Source organism: Anas acuta, chromosome 1, assembly GCF_963932015.1.
Source record: "Anas acuta chromosome 1, bAnaAcu1.1, whole genome shotgun sequence".
Classification (NCBI taxonomy): domain Eukaryota; kingdom Metazoa; phylum Chordata; class Aves; order Anseriformes; family Anatidae; genus Anas; species Anas acuta.
This window is the reverse complement of record NC_088979.1, coordinates 37,010,826-37,026,528: the sequence shown is the minus strand read 5'-3', so window position 1 is coordinate 37,026,528 and position 15,703 is coordinate 37,010,826. Positions and strand designations below refer to the sequence as shown.

The window sequence follows — 15,703 nt, the reverse complement described above, 5'->3', positions numbered from 1 at the left end:
CCAGTTGTACATGTCCACATGCAGGGTAGAAAGGAATTAGTGAATGAAATTTGAGTGAAATTAAGCAGCACCCTTACCTTAATTACAGTAGGTTTAGTAATACTGTTTCCTTTTTCTTTAATCTGTTTTTAAAGAGGGCAAATATTTTCAGAAGAAAATGAGCCGATAAAGTTTCTTCTCAGTTGTTTCCATGTGCAACTTAACCAACACCATAGAAGAATTCATATCTATGGGCATGAATAGATTTCTTTTCCTGAAACAAAGTAGAAACTTGAAATGAAATCTTAGGTTTTAAGAGCATTCAACAGGTCTGGATGAAATTTCAGTATATTCTAGTAATTAGTTCTAATATTGGTCTCAAAATAAACTTCTATCCTGATATAACAGGCAGAACAAAGACTAGTTGCTGTATAAATATTTACAACACAGCCACCACGATCTCTTAACATATATCAATTGATATATGTGGCTGTTCGGATAATATGCACTACTGCTGTCAGTCCCTTGTTTTGAATTATAATACAGTAAAAGTCTTATATATAAGGACATTCCATCACTGATCCTTCTTATTGGCAGATCACCTGTATATGTATATTAATTGCAATCCATCTATAACATTTCAGACTGTGCCAACAAGCTTTTAAACTAGAAACTAATTCCTGAAAATTAAAAATAAACGAATCTTATAATCTAAAAATATAACAATAAAATATATATATTTTTTCCATTGAGATGGCCTATTTTATATAAAAAATAATATAAATATATAAAATAATAAATATATATTTATATAGAAAGTAATATAAATATACCCAAATTTCCCTGCAAAAATAAAATATATATAAAACAGTTGATTTCAGTAGTATTACATCAAAGATTAAGTTAATGTTTAGACAAAGAATATATATATTTTACCCTGTGCTGACCACAATCACAATATTAGGACAAAGCAAAAGAAAACTGATGAAAAAAGATAGCGTGTACTTGATGTTGATGGAATGTATTCTTGTGTCTAATACACTAGAGAAACTCTGCAATAACAGTTCACCCAAGTGAAAAAATTGCCCCATTTTGCTCCCAAGGTCAATGTCAGTTGAGGTTATTGACTATATAAATGCTAAATACAAAAGTTTGAATTGTCCAAGGTACTTTAACTTGCACGCTACACTTTTCAAGGTTCCTCGGTTGTATTTACAATTTGCTTTCCTTGTTCGCTTATGCTTTTTGTTCTCTCTCTCTCTCTTTTTTTTTTTTTTTTTTTCCCTAAGAGCAATTTCAGCTTGTATTTCTTACATGTTAAATACAGATGTCACCATTATGTAAAAACAAAAAAACAAACAAACAACAACAACAAAAAAACATATTCAAGAACTATTTGTTAGGTTATCCTACCAATATCCTACCTACTAATTGTTATGTACTGTTAAGACCATTCCCATATATGTAGGGAAGCATAGAGGGACAGTGTAGGGAGAAACTACATAATACCCTCCCTACTCAGGCCATCACATGCCCATCTGTTCAGAAGGAGACAAATGCAAATGGGAACCCAAATTAAGGACTCGGAGAAAGGGGAACACAATCTAGGCCCCTCCCAGTGCTGTTCCAGGACAACTTCATCCCCATGGGCCAGGTGTGAAACCCACCTGAAAACAGTTCTCTGATCATTTTACAAAATGAGGGGTCCGTTACCAATTCATTACCCATTTGGGACACATTACAGGTTGTATTGTGGGACTGCAGAAGGCTTATTACATGATGTTTAGAGGACGAACCAAAGTCTTTAAAAAGGATGGGTAGCAGAAAGGTAGACAGAGAGAAGCAACTGGAGTTAGACCATGAGTCAGAAGTCCCTTGTCAGCAACTGTAGAGTGTGTAGGTATGCATGTGAGCACTAGCAAGGGCCAAGCCAAACTTGCCAGTGATTAGCTGGTGAGACCTGGGAAACGTGTGTTTCTCTAAGGATAAGTCCAGAGGAGAGTCCCAGTCAGCTGCTGGAGAGACAGTGGAGTCAGTTAGATAGGAGGGGTGTGCATGCAATGCTCTGTACCAGAAAAGGGGTGAGATTGTGGCCTTTGGTTGTGTTTGGGTGCCAGCAATGGGGGAGACTAGGATCCAGGTGCAGCTGCTGAGCAGAATAAGTGTTTAAGATTACCTGTGGGAGAGCTTCAATTTGTACATATGTGTGTGTGTATACACATACACATATTTGTAGTATATATATAGAGAGAGAGAGAAAGAGAGAGAAAGAAAGAAGATGTATAAATATTCATGTATTTATTACTAGTGGAAAATTACCCTGATCAGTCAGAGGGGAACAGGATGACTCAGTTGGTGATGTTTGTGCTTGAGTGCTGAATGTGTTGATCTGTGGCTGTGTTGCTCTGTGTGACGAGACATTTACATGTACAGATATATGGTGTACAGCTGTGCTCTGTCTGTGTGTGCCTAGTGGCAATACATGGCCAGCCCTGTTAGTGTTCAGACCTGAGGGCGTGGGACTGCAGCAACCTTACCTCTTTGGGGCTACTGGATTCAACATATCCCTGATGTTGTATGCTCTGCACATGAGTAACCTGGATGATGTAGTTTAAAAATATCTTAAATTAAAGGCCACTATTAGCATTGATAGATGTAATGAATTTTGAAACTGCACAGAAAAAAAAAAAAATGAAGAAGAAAAGGTTCTTTCAACAACCATTTCAGTTCTGTACAGAGAAATTTTTTAGGATTAGGGAGAAGGGGAAAAGACAGCAAGATATGCTTCCACACCAAGAGGGATCAATTTTTCAGTGACTTCAGCCTCCTTCTATTTGCAAAAGATTCATTATACTTCTGAAGTTCCTTATATATATGGAATTACTCAATGAGTAAAGAATTAATCAGTGTGACTAAAGTTGACATAATTAGGCCCTAATTAATCTCGCTGAGATCATAGAAGGAATCAGTCAGCATTGAAATAGAAATAAATTGTGATTCTTACCATGGTTCCTACTGCATAACATACATGCATTGGTGCCAAACTAGCTGCCTGCTTTCAATTTTTATTAAAAACTGTGCCTTTCTATTTAGTCACTTTTTCTTATTTCTTGCTCTGTTTGATTGCAAGCTCCTATAAACATTACATAGTATGAAGGACTGCATTCTACAAATGGGGCCAAATGTTATACTGCACGATTCAAAATATTAACCTGTAATCCTGAAGCACAATAGATACCGTGACTTCCCAGGAGAACTGTCAGTTCTGGCAGGAGCTGTTTGGGAATGCTGACCTGGAGCAAACACCATTTGAGAAGGGCAAAAAGGAGGATCTGGGAAACTACAGGCCAGTCAGTCTCACCTCTGTCCCTGGAAAGGTGTTGGAACAGCTTGATCTGGATGCCATCCCCAAGCAATTGGAAGAGAAGAAGGTTATGAGGAGTAGTCAGTATGGATTCACCAAGGGGAAGTCATGCTCGACCAACCTTGTTGCCTTCTATGATGGCATCACCAGCTGGGTGGATGAGGGGAGACCAGTGGATGTCATCTACCTTGACTTTAGCAAGGTTTTCGATACTGTCTCCCATGACACCCTGATAGCAAAGCTGCGAAAGTGTGGGATAGATGAGTGGACAGTAAGGTGGGTTGAGAACTGGCTGACTGGCCAAACTTAGAGGGTGGTGATCGGAGGAGCAGAGTCTGGCTGGAGACCTGTGACTAACAGTGTTCCCCAGGGGTCGGTGCTGGGTCTGGTCTTGTTCAACATCTTCATCAACGACCTTGATGAGGGAATAGTGTCTGCCCTCAGCAAGTATGCCAATGACACAAAGCTGGGAGGAGTGGCTGACACACCAGAAGGTTGCGCTACGATTTGGTGAGACCTGTACAGGCTAGAGAGACGGGTAGGAAGAAACCAAATGAGGTTTAATAAGAGCAAGCGTAGAGTCCTGCACCTGGGAAGGAACAACCACATGTATCAGTACAGGCTGGGGGATGACCTGCTGAAGAGCTCTGAGGAGAAGGACCTGGGGGTCCTGGTGGATGAAGGGACAGGACAAGGAGTAATGGTCACAAGATAGAGCACAGGAAGTTCTGCACTGACATGCAAAAGAATTTCTTCACGGTGAGGGTGACGGAGCACTGGAACAGGCTGCCCAGGGAGGTTGTGGAGTCTCCTTCTCTGGAGATATTCAAAGCCTGTCTGGATGATGCCTACCTGGGCAGCCTGCTCTAAGGAACCTACTTTGGCAGGGGGGTTGGACCTGATGATCTTTCGAGGTCCCTTCCAACCCCTTCAATTCAGTGATTCTGTGATTTGCACTGTTATCTGTTTTTTTTTTTTTTTTTTTTTTTTTTTGCATCTGTGGCCATTATTGTCCACAGATAGAGGTACATATCCAGAGATGCATTAAATGATTATTTGTAGTCACTGTTATAAGTAAGTCAGAGTACAATTTTTTTTGTAACAGGAGTGTGAATATGCATTTAAATAATATAATAGGAGACACAATATATATTTCTAAAATAAGATAATTCTTTTTAAGGATGCGTTATCCCAAGTCAGTAAGCCATAAAGAACTACCTTAGTATATTATTATAATACTCCTGTCACTCTTTTATCAGTTCAAAGCCAGTGACTGGTGAGGTATGCCTTACTTGCACTTTTCAGTCATGACAATGTGTTTGCAGGATGTCACACAGAATAACATGGATTTTAGCTTGATCTAATCATCTAAATATCTACTTTAAGTCCTGTGAAGATTTGCAGCCTAAGGCAACTGTCAGTCTGTGAGAGTCATATCAGTTAATTTACAAAACATGATTTTATTTTTATTTCAGTGTCTGCAATTTGGACATATACTGAGATCAGTATCAAAACAGAAAGCAAATTAGTGTAATATAGATGTGATGTAACATCTGAAAGGCCAAGATAAGAGGAAGAGAAAAAGAAAAAGAAGAGGAAGAAGAAGAAAAGGAAAAGAAGGTAAAGGAGAAGGAGAAAAATGTTGTGAGTTTCCTATAAATGTTTAAATGTTTTCTGCATTTGTATAGCTATTGCCATTACACAAAACATAAAATAAATAGGACACTTTTTTTTTTTTTTTTTTTTCCCTTCTCCAAGCATCTCAGGCTAATCTTTGACCATGTGTCATAGTAATGACTATGACACATGCACCATGTCTTCTTCTATACACACCTGGACTGCCATTGCTGCTGTTGGCTCTCACAAGGTAAGCCTGAAGTCAGAAGATAGGCAGATTTATCTTCAGATCCAGCATACAGGAAGTGCTGGCAGATTCAGCACTATAGATATGACCTTTATAACCAGCTGGATAATTTTCATCTTTCTTTCCAGAACAGTTCTGTATCTTATAACAGATTAACATATTAGTGTAATTTTTTTCTCATTTTCCAGATGGAGGATCAAAATATAAAAATACTTGTTTGAAATACGTCTTGAAATTTTAAAAATCTGTATCTGCTGCTGTTTCAATTTCCAAATCTTTCTATAACTTGTTTGGAAATGCTAATAATATTAGTATTTCTCTACACAGTTTTCTGTTGCATCATTCAGCTACCAAATCCATTCAGTGGTAGACGAAGACTTCCTCAGACAAAGCTTGTCACTGTACTATATTATATAAGATTTTTTTGTTTGTTTGATTTGCACAGACACTGTATGTTGACATTTGTACAAAATTTGCAAACACAATTTAGTTTAGCTTATTAAAAAGAATAGTACCTCCAGGAGGTATATTTGTGCTGGAAGATTTAATTTGCAAAGTTTAATAAGACTTAATGACTCTGTTCACAGCATTTATATTTTTATCACTGTTCTTTAGCAACAACTCTTGATAAAATTTGGATGGAGATTCATCCAATAGTCCCCCAGTAAAGCAAAACAGAACACAACACTCCTAGATCAGTGTCTCAAGTTAAATTCAGTGACTGGTCACATGGATTTTAGTTTAGATCATAAATATACCACATGGCTAAATCAGTGCAATATTCTGCTTGAACAGCTAAGCTGACTATTTCATTTTAACCTTGGTAAGGAGATTGAATGAGTAGATAAACTTGGTGTTAAGATGATTACAAAAATAAAAATAAAATAATATTTTATTGATTATTATATTATCATATTTTATACGTTATATATAGCATTTATATATAATATATCATATTTTTATTTATTAAAATAATAATAATTCTACAGTCTTAGTGCAGTAGGTCTGTTGTTCATCCTGGTAGATAACATTAATTCCTGTTTCTCAAATAAACATATGACCTCTACCATGCAATCTCAGAATTAATGTAGTTATTCACGAATCTTACTGGTTCAGAAAACACTTTCTGCAACCAAGAAGTCTAGTTATGTTCAAGCTTATGTTTTACCTCACATTCTTAGTGAGTTTTAACATTCCAGGTGCCAAACTCAAAGCTCACATTGTGTGTCACTGGCATGGTCAAGCTTACGGGCATTTCAGGAGCACTGTTCTTGTTAGGTGTCATACTGATGGGCCTACAGTGATCAAAAGATGCAGATCTTCACTGGGGAATTTACAGCTACTGTTAACCTATCAAGTGGTTAGAAAGCTGTAAGAAGTAAAATATTTTTTTATTATTATTAAAAATAATAATAATATATAGAACTTGAACTTCATATTCATAGCATGAAAGAATGAAAAGACAGGATTTAGAGAAAAAGTAGAAAATAAGTTAGTGCAAGGTAAAAAAAACAATATTAAATTTCTGCTTGATTGTTCTATTACTTCAGCTCAAACAGCTTTAATTCCTGTGGAATCATGATCAGGGGAAGATGAAACAGATTATTATTCCTATTTATTTATTTATTTAATAGTAGACTTGTAGAAGTGGCATGAACAGGGTCCTTAGTCTTATTTTATTCTTCTACACATTCTGCCCAAGAAAATTCAGAAGGGTACATTATCTCATTGACTAAGAAGGTGAGAAAAAAAAAAAAGCCCCCAGGTATTCTATTTCAGTTGACCTTTATAAGGAACAATTCCCACTGTGTTTTAAGTACCAACTCAGAAGCTCTGGGACTAATTAGTTGGTCCATATGCTGTGATTGCAATAAACATTGAACACAACTTTTGTAAAGAGCAAGGTCACTGTGATTACCTATATGAAGTGTCATCCAGGTCTGGAGAAACTCATTACTACAAATGAATGACTTTTTAAATTATTACTTATTTTTCTTAAATATGACTTGAAAACAATATAAATATTCCATAGAATGGAATACTTACTAAGTCATAATTTTTCAATCATAACTCAGAAATATTTTACTAAGATAAATTTGTTCTGCTTTATCAGAGAATAACTATCCTTTAAAAAGCCTAAAGAACACTATGTAAATTAATATATTTTACAAAGTTTTTGCCTTCAGATGTATTCTAAAGGTTAAAAAGCAGTTACAAATTGTAAAATAAGAAGGCAAGCTTCTCATTTCATTTATTTTATCTTTCTTTTTCCTCCTTTGAATACAGTTTTCCTTAAATTGTATTTTCCAGAAATTCCTCTATTTCATTTGTACTTTCTCTTTCTCTAATACTCTTTTTGTAAATATCACCTTAAAGCACTTCTTAAGTATCTGCCAATAACCAGTATTTCTCTACACTACAAAATGACATATATTAGCTTTTCTTTTATGTGGTTTGAAAAATTATCTTCCTTAATTAAGAATGTGTTTTAAAGAAAACAGAGATTGCATAGAGTGTTCTCCCATTTTCTATTTTCACTTTTCTAGACTATAGAATGTATAGACTGTAGATAGGACTTTCCTCTCATACTTGCATATGATATTAGAAGGTGTTAGTCACTACTAAATGTTAGTGTGGAGCAATTTCTTCAGTAGTAATAGGTGAATCTGTTCTTTTGCATTCATATAGCATTGAGATACCATTAACATGTGGTTATTTATATTGCTGAGGGGTGGGGATCTACGTGTATAAAGAAGGCACAAAAAAGTGTAGTGGCGATTCAATGTTTTTCTATACCTGGAAATACACAAGACAGAAACAGAGAATTCAGAAACCCTAAAATAGCAGCACCACATGAAAAACAAGTTATAAACTGGAGGAGTGAGTGTACTCTTATTGTGCTGAAAATAATCAATTTTCAGAGTTTGAGCTATGCCTAATTATTGACTTGCATTTAGTTCTTCTGAAATAATACCCAAGATAATGCAAGGCTGTACCTGACTGTAGAGTATGTAGGAGACACAGTATGTGAAAAACTCATGTATAACAAAGAAATCAAAACGTTTAAAAATGGGAGAACAGAAGAATAATGTATTAAGTAACATTTCATGTGAAGGAGAGAATAACTGCTTTTGTCCCTGTTCTCTTGGTTATTTCAGTATGTATGTGTTGATGGCTAATCTAAATAAATAAATAAAATAAAATATGTTCAAGAATACAAACTCATGGAAATTTCTTTTCAAAAACTTAGTGAAATGTCATAGAATTTGCATGATATCATGTGCACAGCCTTTTAATTTTCCTTCTGTTGTCTTTGATCTTGTCTTAGAGTGTTTTCAGTCTATTTTCAATCACCCTTAGTTAGTCCATTAGATTTTTATTTATTTATTTTCAGATTCTTCTTCCCTTTGTATTATTCCACTGTTTGCTTGTCTGTTTTCCTTATAATTGTTTTATATGTCAACAAGATTTAACAAAATGAAAAATGTCTTCAAAACATAAAGCCATATTTTTGCTTGTTATCATAAAGTAGGGGTGAAAGAAAGAAAAGTTCTTTAGATAAAATCAGTTAAGTACTCATAATATGTTGATTTAGGAGTCTATGATTTTATTTAGACAGAAGATCTCTGCTGAAGGCAGATTTTGGTCAATTATTTTGGTTTAAAAAAAATTGGTAAAAACTGATGAAGTCATTAAATTTTCAGAAGTTACAAATTATTCCGTAAAGCTTCAGTGACTGCAAATTAGCCTTTGCTATAGCCCTCTACTAGCAATCTATAGATCATTTTATTATTCATGAATTTTAGTAATTTCAGGACACCAGAGGTCATCTTGTGCTCATTTATTTGCTAAACACCTTGTGCTGGTATGCCTATGCTGAAAAATTGCTACTATTTACTTCCCATGAGACAAGCAAGCAACAAAGTGGTGGATTTGGCCCCAGACATCCACTCTGCCAGGCAGCACATACATCTTGCTGTCAGTGGAACAAATGAGCCCTTAAATTGGCTGCAAAGCTTTAAGAACTGAAATTTATATGTCTAGTTATCAAACAGAAAGTTCAGAACACCTGCCAATATGAAGTATAATTGTGACAAACTGTTACATTTTACCTTTAACTTTCTGGTGTTAACACCACAACTTCATTACAAGAACCTTATCCTCCCTACTCTTCCTTTCTCCCTTTCCCCAGACCAGATCACCACCTTAAAAATGCTACATTCATTTGCAAAGGCTGAGCTACCATAATTACATTGGGTCATCTATCAGCAGATAAAAAACAAACAAACAAGCAAAAATTAACATATTAAAAATGATAGAATAAGAATATTCCATAAGAATAACCACAGAATTTCACATATTTTTACAAAAGACTAACTGTATTTAGGTATCAAGTATTTATAACATGCTCAGTGGTCTTTCCAGAGAATATCTACAACTATTAAATAAACTTTGTGTTTTTTTCTTGTTTCCTTATTAGTTTGTTGTTTGTTTGTTTGTTTTTCCTTAAAAAAATAAATACAATTACCTTTATTATTATTATTATTTTTTTAAATTGACGAAACATTTTGTCTCATTTTTTGGTCCCAGAGTCTAAAATGCTTTTTTTTTTTTTTTTAACCTATCTTTTCTTTTTTATCTTTCTTTATCATTTTTTATCTGAAATGCTTTTTTTTTTTTTTTTCACCAATACTCCATCAATTGCTAAACTATTTACTCTTGATCCAAATGTTCTGTAAAGAGGAAAAACATGCAAACAAAACAAACAAATAATAATAAACAAACAAAAACACACTCTTCTGTAAAACCCCTTTCCACTGTGTATTATGTGTGTTTTGACCTGTCTGGCAGCTAAGCACCACACAGCCATTCGCTCAACCTCCTCCCTCTCTTTCTGGCATGGGGATGGGGGAGAGAATCAGAAAAAAATGAAGTGTGTGGGTTGAGATAGAGACAGTTTATTAGGACAGAAAAGAAAGAAAAATAATAACGATAATAGCAGTACTAATACTAATGTGTACAAAGCAAGTGATGCACAACGTAATTGCTTACCACCCTCTGACCGATGCTCAGCCTATCCCTGAGCAGCTGGTTCCCCACACCCCAGCCAGCCCCCCCATATTAATTGTTCAGCATGATGTCAAATGGCATGGAATACCCCTTTGGCCAGTTTGGGTCAACTGTCCTGGGTTTGTCCCCTCCCAGCTCCAGCTGCATCCCCAGCCTGCCTGCTGGCAGGACAGAGAGAGAAGCTGAAAACTCTCTGGCTAAGTGTAAACACTGCTTTGCAACAATTAAAACATCAGTGTGTTATCAGCATTATTCTCATCCTAAATCCCAAACACAGCACCCTACCAGCTACTAGGAAGATAACTAACTCTATCCTGGCTGAAACCAGGACAGCCACAAGCACCTATCTTCTCCTTTGTGCATGTATATCTATCTCCGCGTTATCAACCTCAATCAGCTATATGAAAAGGAGCAATATTTAAAGAGAAGTTTTAAATATTAGAAAATAAAAAGAGGGTTTTTTGTTGTTGTTGTTGTTGCTATTGTTTGTTTGTTTGCTTACTTTTCCTTAATTATCAGGTGAAGGAATATATAAATTAAAATTCAGTTTTGCATTAAAAGGAAAATCTATATGGAGAGCTTACAAGTATCACAGCCCTTGAACAGCCGTGAGTAAAGTGAACATGAGCAATCTAAGAAATAATTTGTGTAGCACGTAGCTCCTATTATGATTTTGACCATAATGTTTCTCTTTTTCCAGCTTCTGAACACTGACTGAATGCTATTCAGGAAATTAGGATAATGCGGTCCTTTTATATGATAAAAATAATTTAACCAGAACTTAGGCCAATGTATTAGTCAAAACCTTTTTTTTTTTTCCTGACTTCTCAGTACCATGTCTCATGTATATTGAGTGAAACAGGACAGCAGCAGCTCATCGATGTTTCCAGCAGAGCTTCTTGTTAGTCGAGAGACATAGTTTATTGGGTATTGGCTTTCTATGTATTCACACGTTTTTCTATATTCCATATACTGATATTGAAAACATCTGAAATATAAACATTTAAACAATGTAACATCCAATTTGATTTTAATATAATTTGAAATATTTCACCCTGAAATCATAAAAAAGTATTACTAGCATAGCAGTGCACATTAAGTTTTCATGGTTTTAATTTCTTATTGGCTATTTAAAAATACATTGCAGGAAATTTTTTCTTCAATCGTAAGATATTTATATGTATTTAGGGCTAAATTATGTCTGCTTTCCATGTTCAAGTTTTGAATACAAAGATGACACAATGTCAACAAGGCTTTTTTGCACCAGTACACCATTTAGCACCTGCGACCTGTATGGAAATTCAGACGCCACATATGCCTCTGCTCACTGAAATCTGGGCCAGCTTCTTATCATGCATCATACAATCATTGCTGCAGCCACTACTGTTCAGTTAAGCCACCTCTTCCAGAAAACAGCAGCTGCTGCTATCACTGCAGCTCTTTATCAAAGAAGCTTATTTTGCTTTTTAACTTAAATCTCCCCTTATACAACTCCATGTTTTGATCCTTGCATTGGAAAAACACCAGGCCTGCAAAAGATACCTAGCCAGCTGATAAATACACTACGATAGGTTGAGAAGACATTATTAAACCACCCAAAATCTCTTGAGAACTGCTGTAGAAGAATGGCTACTGAAATTTTAATTGCAAACAGGCTGCGTAGGAATCAATTATTTTTGTATTTTTAATGTTTATGTTAATTTGTGCTTATTTATATTTATGTCAATATTTACTAATATGTGTTTTTATATATATTTTAGTGATAATTGGAGTACTGCAGTACATGGATACAGGCTCTTTAGGAAGGTGAGTCTGGGTAGATGAAAAGGGGAAGCTGTCCTGTATTTAAGAGATCATCAGGAATGTAAGGAGTTTTGTCTCAGGTTACGAGCTAGCTGAGAGCTTATGAGTTGGACCAACTTAGGTGATGCTGTGGTGGATGTTTGGTATAGACAACCTAATCAGGAATTGTTGAGGGATTTTTTGAAACAGCAAAAATCCTATGGCTTGCTGTAGCTGAGCAAACCAAGCTACCAGGGCAACTATGAGAAGTTCCCATGACAGTGTTCCCACATCGCCCAATTGAGGAATTCAGAAAAATATTGTTACCAGTAGCTGGCTCAAGGACAAGGTCTATATGACTGCTAATCACAAGGAGGTTGTTTTCTTGCAGGTGGGGTTGTTTTCTTGTAGTTGTTTTTCTGAGTGTTTTTGACCAATAATCTTGTGTGAGACACTATCCGCCCCTGTTAAGTTCACTATAAAAGTTAGGTTATTCGGGCAATAAAGTGGAGCATGATCTGACTCTACTGGTGTCTGTCGTGCTTTTGGCCGTGCTTCCCGCAACAAGGGATATGAAGAGGATGAGATCTTCAGGTAACTGGAAGAAATCTCACATTTGAAGGACTTGGACCTCATGGGGATTTGAACTACTTTGATTCTATTAGAGGGGCAAAAAAGCAGGGCATAAGCAGTCCAGGACATTTCTCATGTGTATTAATGATAACTTTCTAACACAGGTGATTGAAAAGCCAATGAGGAAAAATGCTCTGCTGCACCAGATGTTAATATATAAGGAAGGACTGGTGAGGGATGTGAAGGTCAAAGGCAGCCTTGGTGGCAGTGACAATTAAATAGTGGAATTCAGTATCCTGAGGAGAGAGAGCACAGAAAAATCAGAATCACAACACTGGTCTTCAGAAGAGCACACTCCGGGCAACTGAGGGATCTGCTTGGAAGAATTTAATTGGATACAACATTGGAGAGATGAAGGATTGAACAGAAACAGTTGATTTTAAAGGATTGTCTCCTCAGATCTGAAGAACATTCCGTACTGATGAGCAGAAGTCAAGAAATGGTGGCAGGAGGCCTGCATGTATAAACAAGAAGCTCCTGACAAAATACAAACACGAAAAAGCAGAATACAAGAGATGGATGTAGGAACAGATGATGTGGTATGAATAGAGAGACCTAGTCCAAGTGTGCAGGGATTGAGTTAGGAAAGTCACAGTCCATCTGGAACTGAATTTGTCAAGAGACAAGAATGGCAACAGGAAATGCCTTTATAAGTACAATCAGAAGCAAAAAGAAGCCAAGGGAAAATGCAGGTCTAGCACAGAATGTAACAGGGGAGCTGATGGCACAGGACATGAAAAAAGATGGAGACATTTAGTGCATACTTCTCATTTGTCTTTACTGACAAGGCTGGACTTTAGGGATCCCTGGCCCCTCAGACCTTTGAGCAAGTCTAGACCAGGGAAAACTTTTCCTTGGTGGAGCAGGATCATGTTAGGGAACATTTAAGCAAAAAAACTATGAGCGCTGCTGCGATGTACCCATGAGTGAGCAGGAAAGTGGTCAATGTCACTCTAAGACCATTCTCAATTATCTTGGAAGTGTTATAGTGGCTGAGTGTGGTTCCTGAGGCCTAATGGAAAACTAATGTCACATCTCTTGCAGAGGTACAAAGATGAGGATCAGGGAACTACAGAAGTCATCCCCATCCCTGCAAAAGTGGTAGATCAGAGAATCCTGGAAGTCATTTCCTCAAGGTAGGATGGGAAAGAAGGTGATTGAGTGTAGTCAGCATCTATTTGTAGAGAAGAAACATTGCCTGAATAACCTGATAACCTTCTACAATGGGAAGAATGGCTCGAAGGGTCAAGGGAGAGCAATGCATGATGTCTACTTCAACTTTATTGAGGCTTTTTACACTGTTTCCCTTAATTTCCACCTATACATGATGATAAAGTACAGACAAGGTGAGTGGTCAGCGATGTGGACTGGAAACTGACTGAACTTTCATGCTGAAAGGGTGTGATCAGTGGCAAGACGTCCACCTGGAGTGTAGTTAACAGCGGTGTACCACACTGGTTGATACTGGGGCTAATCAATATACTGTTCAACATCTTCATTTATGTCCTGGATGATGGGGCAGAGTGTACCCTGAGCAAGTTTGTTGATGACACAACATTGGGTAGAATGGCTGCTATCCTAGAGGGCTGTGCCACCATTCAGAGTGACCTTTACAGGCTGGAGAAATGGCCTAACTTCAGGAAGTGAAACAAGAAGAAATATTTTCCATGCTAAGGGAAAAACAGCCACTTCTTCCAACAACACTATCTCAGAACACCTACTGCCCATCTACCGCAGCCTCAGTGCCTGTCGGACCCAGTGTCTCTTCCCAGGATGAAGGTCACAGCCTCTGCTTTCTCATTTACAGGTTGAACAAGCAGATACACTGAACACCTGACCCAGACACACACACAGATAGGACATTGATGGGGCTACTCACATGGTCTGCCATAGACAAGGTATTATTTTCAACAGTGCCCACACAAAATTCACATACAACATAACCACAGGCAGCTCAGTCCCCTCCTCCTCTTTGGCAGGAAGAGATAAAGGGTCACTAGTGAACAGTGAACAGACATCCACTTTTCTGCCCAGCATCCCTCTCAGATCCCAGACTCTCTCACCCACCTTATAGGTCCCTATTTGCCAGCTGGTCCAGCTTGGTGCTTGCTGCACACATTCAGCCTTTACACTCTTCCCACAGGCACCCACACTCACAAGTTCCACCCATACAAGCATGGACCCTTCACCCATGATAACCCTGCCTGGACAGGACATCTTTCTCACCAGTGTGTCCAGCATGGAGCTTTCCAGCTTAAAAATGTTCATGTTTTATTTGACAGTCTGTATGACCAGCTGATTCAGTCTCCTCTAAAATACTTGCTTCCTGGTACTGGTTGAACTTGCAAACAGGAAAGCAGCAGCTATACACTTCAGCCTGGTTAGTGAACGTATTAGGAGCTATTCTGGACTGGAGTGGCTGGAGGAGGTAGGCACTTTTAACTTGTCCAAAAGGTAGCCACTTTTGGACAAGTTTTTTTCATCCTAAAGTTGATATTTAAAATAGCCCAAATAAGCTTCAAATTAAACTACTCATGTATTTTACGGTCAAAGGATGATTAACTTGAAAATAGATATCCAGGGGGACCTTAACAGGCTCAAGATGGGCCCATGTGAGCCTCATAAAGTTCAACAAGGTCAAGTGTAAGGTTCCGCACCTTGGTCAGGGCAATTCTAAACATGAATTCAGGCTAGGCAATGAGTGGAATAAGAGCAGCCCTGAGGAGAAGGAGTTGGGGAGTATTGGTGGATGAAAATCATGAGCCAAAAGTGTGCACTTGCAGCCCTGAAAGCTAATCATATCCCAGGCTGAATCAAAAGAAGTATAGCAAGCAGGTTGAAGGAGGTAATTCTCCCCCTTCACTCCATTTTTGTGAGACCCTATCTGGAGTTCTATATTGAACTCAGGAACTCCCAGCATAAGAAAGACATAGAGCTGTTGTATCTGATACAGAGGAGGGCTATGAAAATTATCAGAGTGCTGGAGCACCTCTATTATGAAAACAGGCTGA

General features: G+C 37.3%; 1 long non-coding RNA gene across 1 annotated transcript; it reads left to right on the top strand.

Annotated features, from left to right (window-relative positions):
- Positions 1–1,800: 1,800 nt before the first annotated feature.
- On the top strand, positions 1,801–5,210 carry LOC137850117 (uncharacterized). Its single transcript, XR_011092274.1, has 3 exons — positions 1,801–1,879; positions 4,819–4,963; positions 5,102–5,210. It is a non-coding gene; the product is annotated as an uncharacterized lncRNA (long non-coding RNA).
- Positions 5,211–15,703: the final 10,493 nt, after the last annotated feature.